The sequence below is a fragment of the Rattus norvegicus genome, chromosome 1 (assembly GCF_021556685.1).
Source record: "Rattus norvegicus strain SHRSP/BbbUtx chromosome 1, alternate assembly SHRSP_T2T, whole genome shotgun sequence".
Taxonomy (NCBI): Eukaryota; Metazoa; Chordata; class Mammalia; order Rodentia; family Muridae; genus Rattus; species Rattus norvegicus.
The window spans coordinates 137669153-137683594 of NC_141534.1; the positions used below are offsets into that span (position 1 = coordinate 137669153).

General features: G+C 41.7%; 1 long non-coding RNA gene across 8 annotated transcripts in view; it reads left to right on the forward strand.

Annotated features, from left to right (window-relative positions):
- LOC120099851 (uncharacterized) overlaps positions 1–14442 on the forward strand; it is a 178459-nt gene that overhangs the window by 119959 nt on the left and 44058 nt on the right. Inside the window, exon 1 of one of the 8 annotated variants that reach the window (XR_015647108.1) lies at positions 13978–14419. The exons of 5 other annotated variants lie outside the window; for them this stretch is intronic. This is a non-coding gene — a long non-coding RNA (uncharacterized LOC120099851). Of the gene's footprint in view, positions 1–13977; positions 14420–14442 lie in introns of those variants that run through there. 2 more of the 8 variants (XR_015647109.1, XR_015647110.1) reach the window with 2 other exon arrangements.

Below are 14442 nucleotides of genomic sequence, written 5' to 3' on the forward strand. Positions count from 1 at the left end.
TGCATGCAATTGAGGTAGTTTTTATACAATCCATTTGGTCACAATTACATATCTAAGAATAGTTAGTCATTCTATAGAGTGGAGAGATATTGAGGTCCTGAAAGTGAGAACTACAACTATTCCATTAGCCTAAACTGTGGGAAAGAAAGAAAAATCAGGGGAGAATTGGGAGTTATGAGATACTTCAAATGGAAAAACACAATAGACATGAGGTACTCACTAAGTTCACAACATCAGCAAAAATATTATTCCTGCAATTATTTTACAGAAGGAAACCCTCAGATTCACTCAGAAAGCAACATAGCCAGAAGGGCATATCTGGCTTGAGAAAAAATGATCATTCTAACTTTTCTCCAGTCAATGCAAATGACTGATGTTTGGACAATGATGGTTGGGGTACCAGCTGGTTTGGGATTGGAGCGCATAGCATTTGTAAATTGGATCATAAACAAAGGCAGCTTGTGCTGTAAGTGGACAGCTGATGAAGACAAGAACATAGTAGAAATCACAGTACTTAGGGTTCAATTTTTGTCTAGAGACACAGAAGAGGTCTATCTGTGTCTATATGGTAGCTAAAGCGAAGAGAATTTTATAAAAGTCAATAGAGATAACAGCTTCTTATACAAAAGAACAGTCTTCAAATGTGTTAGAAAGGCAAAAGAAGAGGGTTATCAACACCATAAAAAGTTTTATTCGTTTCTTTACTATTTTAGTAGTGGGGATTAAAATACAATTTTTGCCTAGGCACTATTCCAAAATAAACTGCATAACTAAAACGTTTTGTAGAGTATTAATGGGTGTGACTCAGCAGGCATGGAGAGAAGGTCTATGTTTAGTTATAGACTAAGCTAATACTTAGCTAAAACTAAGAAGCCCAGGTTTGTTACCATTTTTTATTGGGTTAAAAACGGAGAAGGACTCAGCGTGACACAGATCTTAAATGGATGTGACTGTGGAATTCAGATTTCTTGGGACGTCTTATGAAAGTAAAATTGCTAGGGAGCACAGCACTGATAAAGATGGAGTAATAGTGAAATGTGAAAGATGTCAGAGCAACTTTATGGGTCAAAGAGAGCCTTAGATCAAATTAAGGCAGGTTAACCAAAGATCAAATTAAGGCAGGTTAACCAAAGATCAAATTAAGCCAGGTTAACCAAAGATCAAATTAAGCCAGGTTAACCAAAGATCAAATTAAGGGAGGTTTTTAAGGATAAGAGGCAGGGCTTTCAGTTAAAAATAACTAAATGAGGATTAACAGGATTGAGGGCCAGTACAGTCAGACACTGAAAAAAAATAGTTTTGTGTTGTAAATTAAGACTTTGCAATCCCAATAAATCAGAGGTCTCTTTCTGATACCAAGGGAATCTGCTCAGGTACAGGGGTAGAGAAAGACTCAGTGCTGTGGGATTGTAGACCAGAAACAACTGATTGTGCTGTTACTAGAAGTGGGAGCTATGCTACCTTCAATCCAGGATGATCAGTGAGCTAATCTGTCCGGTGAAGAAACATGTTAAGTCTTCAACTCAGAATTTGAAAAACCCGGACGCCAGAATGCCACCACTCCCCTAAAGAGAGGCTTGTGGCAACTGGAAACAGACCAGAAAATTGTAAATTGTAGACAGGAGGTCATGGTAAGTGTTAATGTGTCTAGAGAGATGCCAGGAGTAAGAAAGAATTGTGGCTTGACCAAAGGCTCCCAGAGAGACTGGGGAGGAGAAGCTCAAAAGCACATCCGGTCATTTGATTACTCATGTGTTGAGCAAAGTTTATGACCGAGGAGTCTGAAGATATATGACCTGCTGGTGGCAAGAGCTGTACCAGGCACTAGAGATACAAAACTCATTAAGGAAAGTCAAGCCCAGAAGTTCACATTTTAGTTGTGATCATAAGAATGAAAAGTCTAAATGTAGTGAAATAAATGATGTCTTCAAGATGTGCTCAAGCAGTCGATCTTTACCTTCTGCTGTCTGACTTTAGTGGGAACTCCCACCATATCTATGTCTCATGGTTCAAACTTCTTCAGTCTTGTTTCTTTTAGCACACTTTTCTGACAATACCAACTTGGAATCCTTTCATTCTTTACAATCAGGCTTGAAGAGGTAGAATGATATCTGATACCTACTCCACTTAGAAACTGATTTCTCATTAGCAAACTTTTTATAACAATATATGTTAAATTTTTGAGCTGACATTATACTACAGAGCTGGTTTTATAAGCAATGAGGGTAGTATTAATATAGCCTCCATTCTCCATCCAAGGCCAAAGTGTCTGAGGGGGCTAAATATTTCAAGAAAAGTCCTATTAATAAACAAGGGCTCATAGAAAGCTAAGTATATAGATTCCACATAGTGGCCTCATTGCTCTGTCTCAGGCTATGGCAGGGACTTCAAGTGCTTGGACCACTCATTGAGTGCTCAGGAAACAAACATACTTTTGTACTTTGAATTAACTGATGGTACATGCATTGCCCATTGTAGACTTAGGCAGCTACTTGGATATCTAGCATAGAGTATAATAAAGAATAAAAGTAGGAAGTATAAAAATCATGGCAGATATGTCCAGTTTTTCTGAATTTCCTCAGGAATCCCCATTGTCATACTAATGTGGTGCTATTGGGAAAAAGAGAAAGCTTCAACGTCAATCAGAGGCAGCAGAGATAAGAACTATAGGAAGTAAAATCATTCTTCATGGTAACCAAACAATGGCTTAGGAAAAGGCAGCCGGATAGAAGGAACAGGATGTGGGCAAAGGAAGTCCTGCTTCCTTCTGTGTTTTTGAAGTATATAATTCTCAACTTAGTGGGGTGTGGGGTAGAGTTCCTGGCCTCACTTGTCACACGGAACTGGCTGCTTTTCAGGTTTAAAGCATCTATAATGCCTAGATAAGTCCTGGAAGTCCAAGAAAAGAGAAAGCGAAGTAAAGCCTGCCTATTTCCTGACTGCCTCTTGAAGAGAAAGGAAAGATGAAAAGGGTAGCAACCACTGTCTCTTCCTATTGGTAAAGCACTGTGTGCTCAATCCAGAAGCTCTGAAGTCAAGCCAGATGCTCCCGTCGACTCAAATCTTGGTAACATGCACCCATCCATTTATCCATCCATTTATCCGTCCACCTAACCACTGACCCACCCACCCATCCATCCACCCAGGCATTCATTTAATTTAAATCCAATGGTAATGTCCACAAAGTAGATCTACTCTTGCTTCCTGCAGGGTCAGAGCATCTCAGTTTTCATGCAAAGGGTTACCAGTCCTAGGGCAAATCTCTGAGATTCAGATTAAACTTATAAGTATCCAATGAAGTCCAATGACCATTTTCGTAGACTTTTAAGTTGGTTGTGTATATAAAATTAGGTTCATTAGGCACTTGGGCATTAGAACACTTAAAAGAATCCATTGACAAGAGAACTGACTGACCTTCAGTGCTGGGGCCTGGTGAATAACTGGAAGAGATCACATGACTAATGCATTGCCAATAAATCATCCTCCAGTGACAGGTAAAAGGCATCTGATGTTCAGATCTTATCTCTGGGAACACCATATATTTATGAGTGTTTATTTCATTAGGCCATTACCAGGGACAGAAAAAAAGGGCACATTTTATGGGTTTAAAAATTCCCACAAGAGTCACAAACTGAGAAATTAGACATGGAAAAACCATGATCTGTTCCTTTGGAGAGAACTGGTTCCTTTGGACTTAGGTTTTCTGACCCATTCCATCCCCCTTCAATGGAATTTTATCCAATGTAGTCTGTCTCAAGTCTAGGGAGATTTCCCTCTTCCTTCGAGGTGTTTCCAAGATAAAATATTTTTCTAATATGTAGTCTAGTCTAAATTGTTGTCTCATGAATTCATAAAAAAGTAACATTTGATCTAAACATGCCTTAAGTAACAATCTTTTGTTGTTGTTGTTTTAAATGGGGGAACTCAGGCTTTCTGAAAACCTGTATTTCCAAAGGGTAAAAATGCCCCTATAAAAGGCATTATAGTTCAGTAAAAAGAAGCATTGAGACATATTGCTTTTTCTTGAAGTCTGCCCATGAGAAGCAATGCAGATCTCATTTAGAACATGTTATAGTGATAAAAATTCAGCATACAAAAGAGGGTTAGGTAAACTTCTAATGGGCACTAAAACCCCCAAAGGAGATCCACTCTTTAAACTTCCATGATTGGACCATCTGGTGCTCTCAAGGGCATCTTAGTTTTGTTAAGTGCCAACAGCTGGAAATGAAGTACAACTGGATCTATTTACATAGGACCCACATACAGTAACACCCGGAAGACTGAGTGCCCAGAGCCTTCCTGAGCTGAGCCGAGCTGAGCTGAGCATAAGAAATCTTGAATTTAAATTTAGTTTCTTTAACACTTCACACTCAGTGAATAGTTGACCCTGTAACACCCCCAATGTTTTTGGTAGTCAAAGTGATAGAGCTTCATTATAAATTAGAATAAACAGAGAAATGGATAGAAGTTTCCGATAGGGGCTCATATTTGGTTTTTCCAATCATGGAACAAAGTAGGATCTCCTTGGAAAACTTAGCACTCATTATAGTTGGCTATCATCTTTTAGCACACGGATTTCTCAACAGGACACATGTTCTAAGTAATCTGTGTAGTGTTTCATGGGTACAAATTAGACGAACTCAGCATACAGACCTTACCTATGAATTTGACTGTTACTACATTGTATGGGCCACTTTTATTATTTGCGTTGTAGGCTTTTGAAAGCTTTTGAATTTTTTCATTAAAAACAAACTAAAGTTGTACTTATTTTGCTGGTTTCTCTCACCCTCCTTAAAAAAGAATATGGATGGTTTAGTGGCTAATATTCATCAAGAAAAAAAGAGAAACAAAACAATATGCTTCCATGGCTGAGGATGTGATTGGATCCTTGGTAAAGGATAGTTGGATAGACACAGATGCTAGAGTGATGATGAAGACTAGGAACACTTGTAGAGGAAACTGTCTATAAGCGAGAACAGTGCTGTGCAAATAGAAAGAAAACGCAAAATTAATCGAAGTTCTGACACACCAGAAGAACATAAAATGTCTGCCACAGAGATTGAGCAAGCAGAGTGAAGGAGGTGCTTCCAGTAAGGGAGTGGGAAGAGATATCATGGAGGAGGTAGCTTTTAGCCCATGAGGAGGATCTAGCCAAGGCTAGGATGTAGGAAGAGGATTGTGATATCACATGCATGTAAGGTAATGAGGAAGGAAAGACATGGAGTCTTGAGCAATTACAGGAAGTTCTTAGATCTCTAGTCTAGAATAAGAAAAATCTAGGAGTGGGGGAAGGAGGGAGAGAGGGAAGGAGGGAGAGAGACAGGGAGAGAGAGAGAGAGAGAGAGAGAGAGAGAGAGAGAGAGAGAGAGAGAGAGAAGAGACATGCTCTGTGCTGGTCTTGGAGGACAGATCAAATAAGGAGCCCTGGCCACAGAATCTAAACAGTAGCATAGGAAATCGAGAACCCAGAGAGGAACTTAATAGGAGCATTAGATGTGGTGCAGAAGTTTGGAGAGCAGAAGCATCTGACTGTCCCAGATGAACATGGTCTTTCTTGATGCAATGCATATAAAACATCCTGTACACTCCTTCGTGCCCTTTTCTTTCTCTTCTCCATCTTACTTTTGTTATGCAGTGGAATATAGGGCCTAAGAACAACAGGATTGCAATCCTTCCTTTAGGAGGATCACCTGTCTCTTAGGGTTGTGAACACAGATAATAAATAAATAGCCATCAAGTGATGAATGTCTGTAGAAGGATCCACTGAGCATGATACAGACCTCTGCTTGCCTTGGATTCCACATGGGGGGTTGGTGTTAATTCTGGAAACAAAAGCTAGTGTAATTCAGGTTTTAGGATAACTATTCTTGACTGGAATTATGACAGACAGAAGGCAATATCTATTCTCCAGTAGGCAACTCTGGTAATCCATATTCTTCCAAGGATACTTCCGGAAGCCATGGTGTGAACTCACAGTGATAGCCATCTCAATTCCAAAGTGCTGTCTTCCAACTAGATCCCAAGGGAGGGGAGGACACGGTGTCACATCTCATAACCATAGAGAAATGAGACACCAAAGATACTGCTAAGTCCACAGTCAATAGAGAATTCTATGAACATTCTTCTTACCCATCACATCTCTTTGCCTTGGCACATTTGTCTAGCCACTTTTACCAAGGGTTTCTCTACAGACTAAGCCTGCTAACAGATTTCTAGATATTTATCTATAGAGAAATGATGGTAGATGTGGTCTCCATTATCAGATTCTTCAAATATAAAGTGAGGTCACTCATTATAAGCTAAAAGAAGCATTTACAGTTTCCTGCAAGTGTTTTTCAAGTGAATCAACAATTATATTTGAATTAGAAAGTCAGTTGGAGTTTGGGGCCAGACTGAATTCCACGGTGATACATAGGGGGACATTTGAGACCAGAGCTGCAGCTAGCCAAGAAAGAAAAGGCAAGTTTTTCTCAAAGAACACATAGAGTAAGCAGCTGACAATGACTTAAAAACTGATGTTTTGAGTTTATTTATAAAAGAGTGGAGGACGATTCCCTAGCCCCTCAAAATTATATCCTAGCCTAGAATATGGGGGATACTGTTTTGAATCCAGGGATAGAAGTTCAAATTCTGATGCCCAGGACATCAGAAAAAGCACAGCAAATCTTAGTTCCAGCACAATCAGATCCAATGAAGGAGCAAGATGACTTTCATTTTTTTTCTTTTTTACTACAAATTTCAACAGGGGTTGCTTCAAAATGAAAGAAAAAGCATGTGGAGCCAAGAAAAGTGAAATCAATACACCCATGGTGACGGATTCAACTGGAATAAAGGAGAAAGTTTGTTGGTGTATCAACAACAAATTTCCTCACTTTAAGATGGCATTTTGAGGGAACATCAATCTTCTAGGTTACCCATACCACTATAGAAAGCACTCAGGAGAAATGATAGATTTGTCTCACCCTGAGTGATCACCTGGCCCCATGACAAGCTCTGGCAAGAAAGAGGCCACAGCAGAGCGGGTAGCTTCCTAAACCAGTTCTTTCTTACAGTTGAAAGGAAACTGTAACTGACAGAGTGTTACTGCTGTTATTACATAATTCAACCACACATTGCCTTGTTGTCTGTATTTTGTTGCTTTCCCTTATTAATGACAGAATAGTTATTTTATTTTCATTTAAAGTTTGAAACTTATCTAACATGATTACCATAAGAATAAATGTTAATTTGAGTGGGGGAATGTCCCCAATTCTGATACCAATGTGCTTTATCTGTTAAAGAAGACACTGAAGGTGGTAAATGACTTTATCTTCCACACTAGCTGTCACTTTGAAAAGGGTTTGTTTGTGGATGTATCTGTAAAAGTTTTGTTTGTCAGAATTGATGTTGGAGGGCCCAGCCCACTGTGGGTAGCGCTATTTCCTATGTAGTTTGGTCCTATAATGTATAAAAAATGCTATTGAAGTATGAGACAGTGATCAAGCCAAAGAGGAAGCCCGCAAGAAGCATTTCCCTTTCATTTCTACCTTAGCTTACTGCTTTGAGTTCCTGCCCTGATTTCTCTCAGAGATGGGGTGTGAACTGAACGGTAAGCAGAATGAACCTGCTCCTCCTCAATTTGCTTTTGGACAGTGCGTTAACAGGGATGCAAAACAAAATTAGGACATTAGCCTGGGCAAAGCGCAGGACCAACCCTCACAGAGACTTGCAGACCTTTCCGCACAAAGTCAAAGGTAGAGCCAATGAGATGACACTTCAGGAAAAGACACCTGCCACCAAACCTGACAATCCAACCCCAGGAAATAATTGGTGGAAGGACAGAGTCGACTCCCACAAATGGTCTTCCCACTGCAACATGCATGCTCCCACACATACACAAAACAAACAAACAAACAAATGCAGACACAACAAAAAAATCAATTATAAAATAAACCCAAAGCCAATTTCACAGATCTGTGTGGTCCCTTTACGAAGTTGTGGGCTATTATAGATGGTCTCACAATCTACTCTGAAATGCATTTTTGCCCTTGGCAGTGGTTTCTCTTTTCAGGGCTTCCTTGTCTGGTTGGTTTGTTTTTCCCAGAAAGTGTTTCTTTAAGAACAAGATGTCTCTAAATGATGTGGGAAAAAAAGTGACGGAGCCCATAGCTAGTCCGAAGTGGAAACAACTCTGTAGAAAGCTTCCTGGGAAGTGGCATGCGTCCTTCAGTTCTCAAATGATGGTGTTGCTTTTGTTTGAATTAACTTGGGAGGTAACTGGGGCATTGTTTGGTGGAGCCCTGTAAAATAGGTCGCCTACCACAAGTGTAAGAAGAGACGTCAGCCCAAGTCGAGCCAGGAGCAAGGACATATCACAATTCAGAAAGAATAGGATTTAGTGATTGTTACGCAAGGAAATTGTGTCCAAAGACCCTTTCAAAGGGCTTAAGAAAGAAGCTTTTGTTGCTGGGAGTGATTGGATCTGCCTCTGTTACCTTCCTTTACACATCACAGTATTCGGTGTCACACCAAGCCACCGTTTAGGGAGGTGAATGTCATGTGATACAACTTAATAAACACAGAGACACAAGGTTGGTGTTCAGTTCCCTACTCCTGCCCTACTAGCTGTATCACACATTAAACATCACAGGGCACCCTGTTCTGGGCTCACAGATGCCTGGGCACACTTGAATGAACTGGGCTACGTCTTTAGGACTGCTTCCAAGCAGCTTTAGCTAACCTTGTTAAGCAACCTCTGCTGTCCCATCCTCACCTTTATTACCTGGCTTCTCTGTTTCTCAGAGGACATCTGAGCTCAGGAAGTGGGCGCACTTAAATTGGCTGTGCAGGATGAATTTCAAAACGCTCTTCCAGTGTTTACCAAGATCATTTAAAAAGTAGAGTCAAGTTTTGTTTTTGAAACCCGAGTTGAGAACTTTGCTGTTGAGAACGAGAGCTAACGGGTATTTACTGAGATGGGTCTCATATAATTACGTCCTGGTTTGGTGACAATGAAGGATGTGTTTTAACTCTTTCATTACCAACGTACATTTAACAGCATATGTTAATAACAGCAGTCATTATTTTTGTAAACTCTTGTACTCTTTAAGTTTCTCTCTTAGACAGTGTTGCTTGCTAGAGCTTGTTCTTGTCAGAACATTTGGCCTATCAATTTGAGGAATCACTTTTCCTTACTGTGTAACAACAGAAGTAAGGTTAGGGAAGGTTCGACACCTGACCTACATTTCCTGGATACAGAGTTGCAGAACCTGCCCAAAGATGGTAGCAAGTTTCTTCAGAACTTGGTGGGATAGGTTTGTAAAGAGCTGACTGATTCTAAGAAAATAGAAAGATTTTGTTTGATTTTTCTTTTCTTTTTATCCCAGATAGATGGCCAACTTCATGTAATCATGAAAAAGCAAGTGAAATACTTAGAGAAGCCAAGAGTTGTTATACAAACTCTTCTTTGCCATAGAATGCTTTTATTTCAAGTAAATGAGCAACAGTGGTGGTTCTCAATGGGAGGCCATTTTGCCCTGAGAGGCATCTGCTACTATCTGAAAACATTTTCTGCTGTCAGAGACTGGCAATAAGAGGGGGCACTGCTCTATCTAGTGGATAGAGGTTTGGGAATAAGGCCCATGGTAGACATCATGGCTCCCTCTATCTGCATTCAAATGTCAAGAGCGCTGAGGTGAGAATGTTGTGAGGTGATTGATCTACTTTCATGGTTTGTTTGTCTGGAAGCACATTAGATACGGACCACTGGAAAGATGAGTCAGTTTCTAAACTGCTTGCTGTCCAATTGTGAAGACCTGGGTTTGAGATTCAGTCGGAGAAACAGGCACAGCAGCACTCACGAGGAAGCCTGGCGCTGGGAAAGCAGGGACAGGTAGATTTGTGAGGTTGGCTGGCTAGCAGGTCTAGTCAAATCTCTGAGCTCCAGATTCTATGGAAGATACTCTCTCAAAAAGAAAGGATAGAAGCAGTAGAGAAAGACACCTCACGTCAGCCTCCAGCCTCCATGTGGCTGACCATGTGCATGCACACACACATGCACACACACACACACACACACAAACACCACACACACACACACACAGGAACAGGTATCACACCACACACACACACTTACACCCCCCCACACACTCACACCACCCCCCTACATCCCCCCCTACACACACAGGAACAGGTACACACATACTTATGCAGGAATACAAAGTAAGGTTAACACAAACAGCATGAAACTCAGAAAGACCAAGAAGCAAGGTAAGAGGTCCTTTAAAGTGTTTATTAAGCGCTGGAGAAATTTCTGTCTGGATTCCAGAACATTTCATTTTAGGTTGTTTTACAAGTCACTACAAGTCCACAGTAGTTCAGCAAAGAGACTCCCTGCTGCTGTGTTAGGTAGCGAAGATTCCAGAATAAGGTGGACATAAGAGATTCTTTCAGGGCCAGGAAAATCTGGTGCTCCGGTGTCTTGGGGATGCATAGTTTGGGCTCTTCCCAAAGAGGCTTCACTATCAAGTTTCCCTAAAACATTATTTTAAAAAAACCCTATTGCTTTACAGACAAGCTGTGAATCAAGTATATAGAAACCGCAGAATGCCATATTTTCACCTTAAGCTGTTCTCAGAACCTGCCTCTGTCTCACTCTGCCTGTCTCTCTGCCTGCTTCTCTGCCTGCTCTGTTTCTCTGCCTATCGCTGTCTCTCTTTGTCTCTTTTTGTCGATGTCTCTCTCAAGTGCGCCTGAGCTCCTGTGTGTGTGTGTGTGTGTCTGTGCATTAACCTACACACGGACACATGAAAACCGGAGGGTGATGTGTGGTATTGTCACTGATCACTCTTCACCTTAATTTCAAGACTGTGTTTCTCTCCCTCTGAACTTGGTACCCACAGAATTAGCTACACGGACTGGCCATGGAGCCCCACCCAAGGATCTGCCTTCCAGCCCTGGTATTACAGACACAATGCGTACCACTCTTAGTTTCAAATGCTGGGGCTTGGGCTCAGAACTCAGGTCCTCATGCACAGCTTTTGCTGCTGGGCCATGTCCTCAGTCCTTGAGGGGTTTTTTTGTTTGTTTAATTTTTGGGTGTTTTTTTTGTTGTTGTTGTTTTTGTTTTGTTTTGTTTTCTCACTTCGGTTAGCCTCTCTCATTTTCAGTTTGGGAACATTTAGATAATTGAAATAAAGCCCTCTAAATGTGTGGATGCTTCCTTAAGACGCCTAAAAAGGACCCACATTAAAGACAGTCATGGATTTTATTCAAACTGCCCACATTTTACTCCATTCCGGTATTCCAGTAAACCCTCCCCCGCTCCCGCTCCTCAAAACTGTCCAGAGGAAGAATGAAAGATATTTTATTTTCTCTCGTCGATGCTGGCTGTGCTTCACTCCTACATGTCTGAGTTGTTTTCATCTTGCCAATTACTTTGCTATTTGTGAATGTGGCTACATGGCTCCCATCAAGAGCAGTGATAACTCATGTTAATTATTCAGTTTGTGTATTAACGTTTGACAAGAGGAAGAAGAACTTTTTCTTCTTTGATTCTGGTTATAAAATGAGGAGACACCAAAGAAAGCAGAAAATGTGTGCCTGTGTGAGGAGGGAGCTTGCAGACCGCCGAGTTCATGCCTTTAAAACATCGGGAGCAAATTGCTTGTAGAGCATTCGCCTTCAAAGATGTCTGTTGGACAGGAATCTGAGTCAACCTGGGTGTGTCCTGGAGCCTCTTGCCTGGCCAGTGGCTCTCACTTCTCAGGGGTATCTGCAGTGTTCTTACAATAGGATGGGAATTCCCTTTAGTCTTGATGCCTGTGCTCTTCTGTTCTATTTAAGATGAAATTCTAATTAGAAGTTCTGGTGGCCACGCAGCATTCCCATAGAAAGTTAGTAATGTACATTAAAATTGGGGCAAAACGTGCAGTACATTCTGGAAGTTCGGAGCGATCAAATGGCACGGAACAAGATATATACTTGTCTGTAATGGAATGACCTGGGCTGCAGAAAGAAACAGTGAGCTTGCCTTAGGAGTCCTGGGCAGAAAAATCAAATCGCTTGCATTTTATTCAATATCTAGAAAGCTTTGGGGTGGTTCTGGAGCAACAAGTAAATAACTTCATTTCATGCCTCAGAAGGTAGATACTTCTTTTTAATGCTGAATGGGAGATGTGGGGAGGAAGAAAACTGTTCAAGGGAGTCATCTGCAGGGAAGAAGTTGTCACAAAACTCTGAAAAACAGAAGTAGCTACCTTTCCAAGCAGTACAACCCCTCCCATTCACATGAGGATTCATAGATGGGTCTAGGCAGAGGGGCCTTTCCGACTGAGGAGGATTAAGAAATCTGGGTCAGGTATGGGCACAACTTTGACATCATGTTGAAATCAGTGTTTCCTCTTGCCTGCTGTGCTAAGTCTCTACTCTTGGCTCTGATCTGTGGCTCAACAGTAGCGTTTGCTCGTCACGGTACAAGGCCTTAAGTTGGAGCAACTCAGGGCAGCAAATAGTTGGAAAGGAATGGGAGGGCAAGGGGAAAAGGCAAAATTGGAAAGGGACAGGGGCAGGGACAAGGAGGGGCAGGGGCAAGGAGAAGCAGGGGTAGGGAGGGGCAGGGGCAGAGGTAGGGAGAAACAGCCCTCTACTGCTCTATTAGGTATAAAATGTGACTCAGTTTCTTTAACCTGGTGACCGATCCATTAATAGCCCTATAAGCTTTACCTTTTATAGATGTGTGCCTGAATTCAGAATATAGCATTGTGGTATCTGTGGAAACACAACGTGAAGACTAGGAAGAAAATGAGCCAGGTAAAGCGCTGTCTGTCCTTCTGTCTCCTGGTCCAAAAGCAAGCAAGCAAACAAACAAAAAACAAACAAACAAACAAACAAAAACAGATTACCTCCATACTTAGACACAGATATCTGTAATAGCATCAGATCAAAATGTTAGCTCTGAATTTGTTTCAATGCTGCCTCTGTCTCTTGAGTGTGGGGGGGATTGTACATGCCACCGTGCCTGGCCCCTACTATTACATATTTTTAATGGGATCTTTTTCATCCCGTTTCCAGGATGAACAACTTGTATAAAGTAGTGAAATTTCAAAAGTGAAACTTTGCCCGTAATGATCTTAGCTCTCTCAGTCTGGTCCTCTTCAAAAACTACCTTATCATGTCGATCAACACATTTAATAGCTAATATCACCTGAGAATCATGATTTCTTTCTCTATGGTTTATTCAGAAATCAATTTGAAAGTTATGAGAATGTGTAATAACAGAAAGGTTGAAGGAAAGCTCTCCTAAATGAGTTCCTATGTTTAATACCCTTAGAAGGAACACTAACCCCTGCAGAGATAAGCTACTCTCTGAATGTCAGCTGCAGGCTTGCTTTCCACAGAGTTTAAGGATGCCCATGAGGGACAAATGAGGCAATGGGAATCAGATAAGTTCCTGAAACAGTCTCTGTTTTAACTCCAAAGAAAGAGTTTGACTTCTACTTCAGATCTCCACCTTGTTGCTTTAAGAGCCGCTTGCACTGCCAGACAAGAGGTTACAAAGTAACCTTGGCATCCCTTACTTCCTTCTTTAGAGGTTCTTGACCCAGGCTCTGGGACTAACAGAAAGACATTGGTGTTGAAGCAGATTGATCCAGAAATGGGGGTCCCTGGGGGCAGTTTCACTCTGGATTTTGGAGTCTAGAATGAGTCCCCCCTGCCTTCCTCATGCCAGAGCTGCGGAGCCAGGCCCGCCACCTCCAACATGAAGGGCTATTGTAACAGTGATGTGCTAAAGCACCATAATGAAGGATGGGGACAAAGAGACCAAAGGACTGACCTCTACTAAAAATAAAATTTGGCTCCCCTTGGGAATTCCTTCATGGATTGTGCAACCGTGGACAGAATGCTTCAGGGACCAGCATATTTTCTGGATGCTCCCCCTGCCCTCCAACCCCCCTTTCCGAACAGCCTTGGTGTACTCTGCTGTCCACACAGAAGACCACAGCTGTTTTGTTTGGACAGGCTGGTCTCAAAGTTTGAGCTTGCACACAAAAGGCTTATCACCGACACCAGCCTTTCTCTGACAGCTGTTTTCTTTCCCAGCCCCAGGGCTTTGGTTAAAGGAAGAAATGGGGGGGGGGGGGGGTTGCTGAAGAGAGAAACCGGGGTTATCAGTAAACTCCAATGGATACCTGCCTTCAAAACCTGAGGGAGACTCTCACACACTTTTATGCCATACCAAACGACTAGTTTGATAAACTATTCATTCTGTCCTAAAAAGATGGTGTGGAAGCAGAGTCCAAATTACTTCCTATGAAAAAGGCAAGGGATTTCAGTAAATTACAAGGGCTGCTTTGCAAGGAAAAGCATGCCTGTGATCAGGAGTTCGCGAGGTGTATCGTATCCCAGCAGCATGAGGCCGGATGGAGGGAATCAGCTCCAGGTATGTGCGCGCTGCATCTAGGA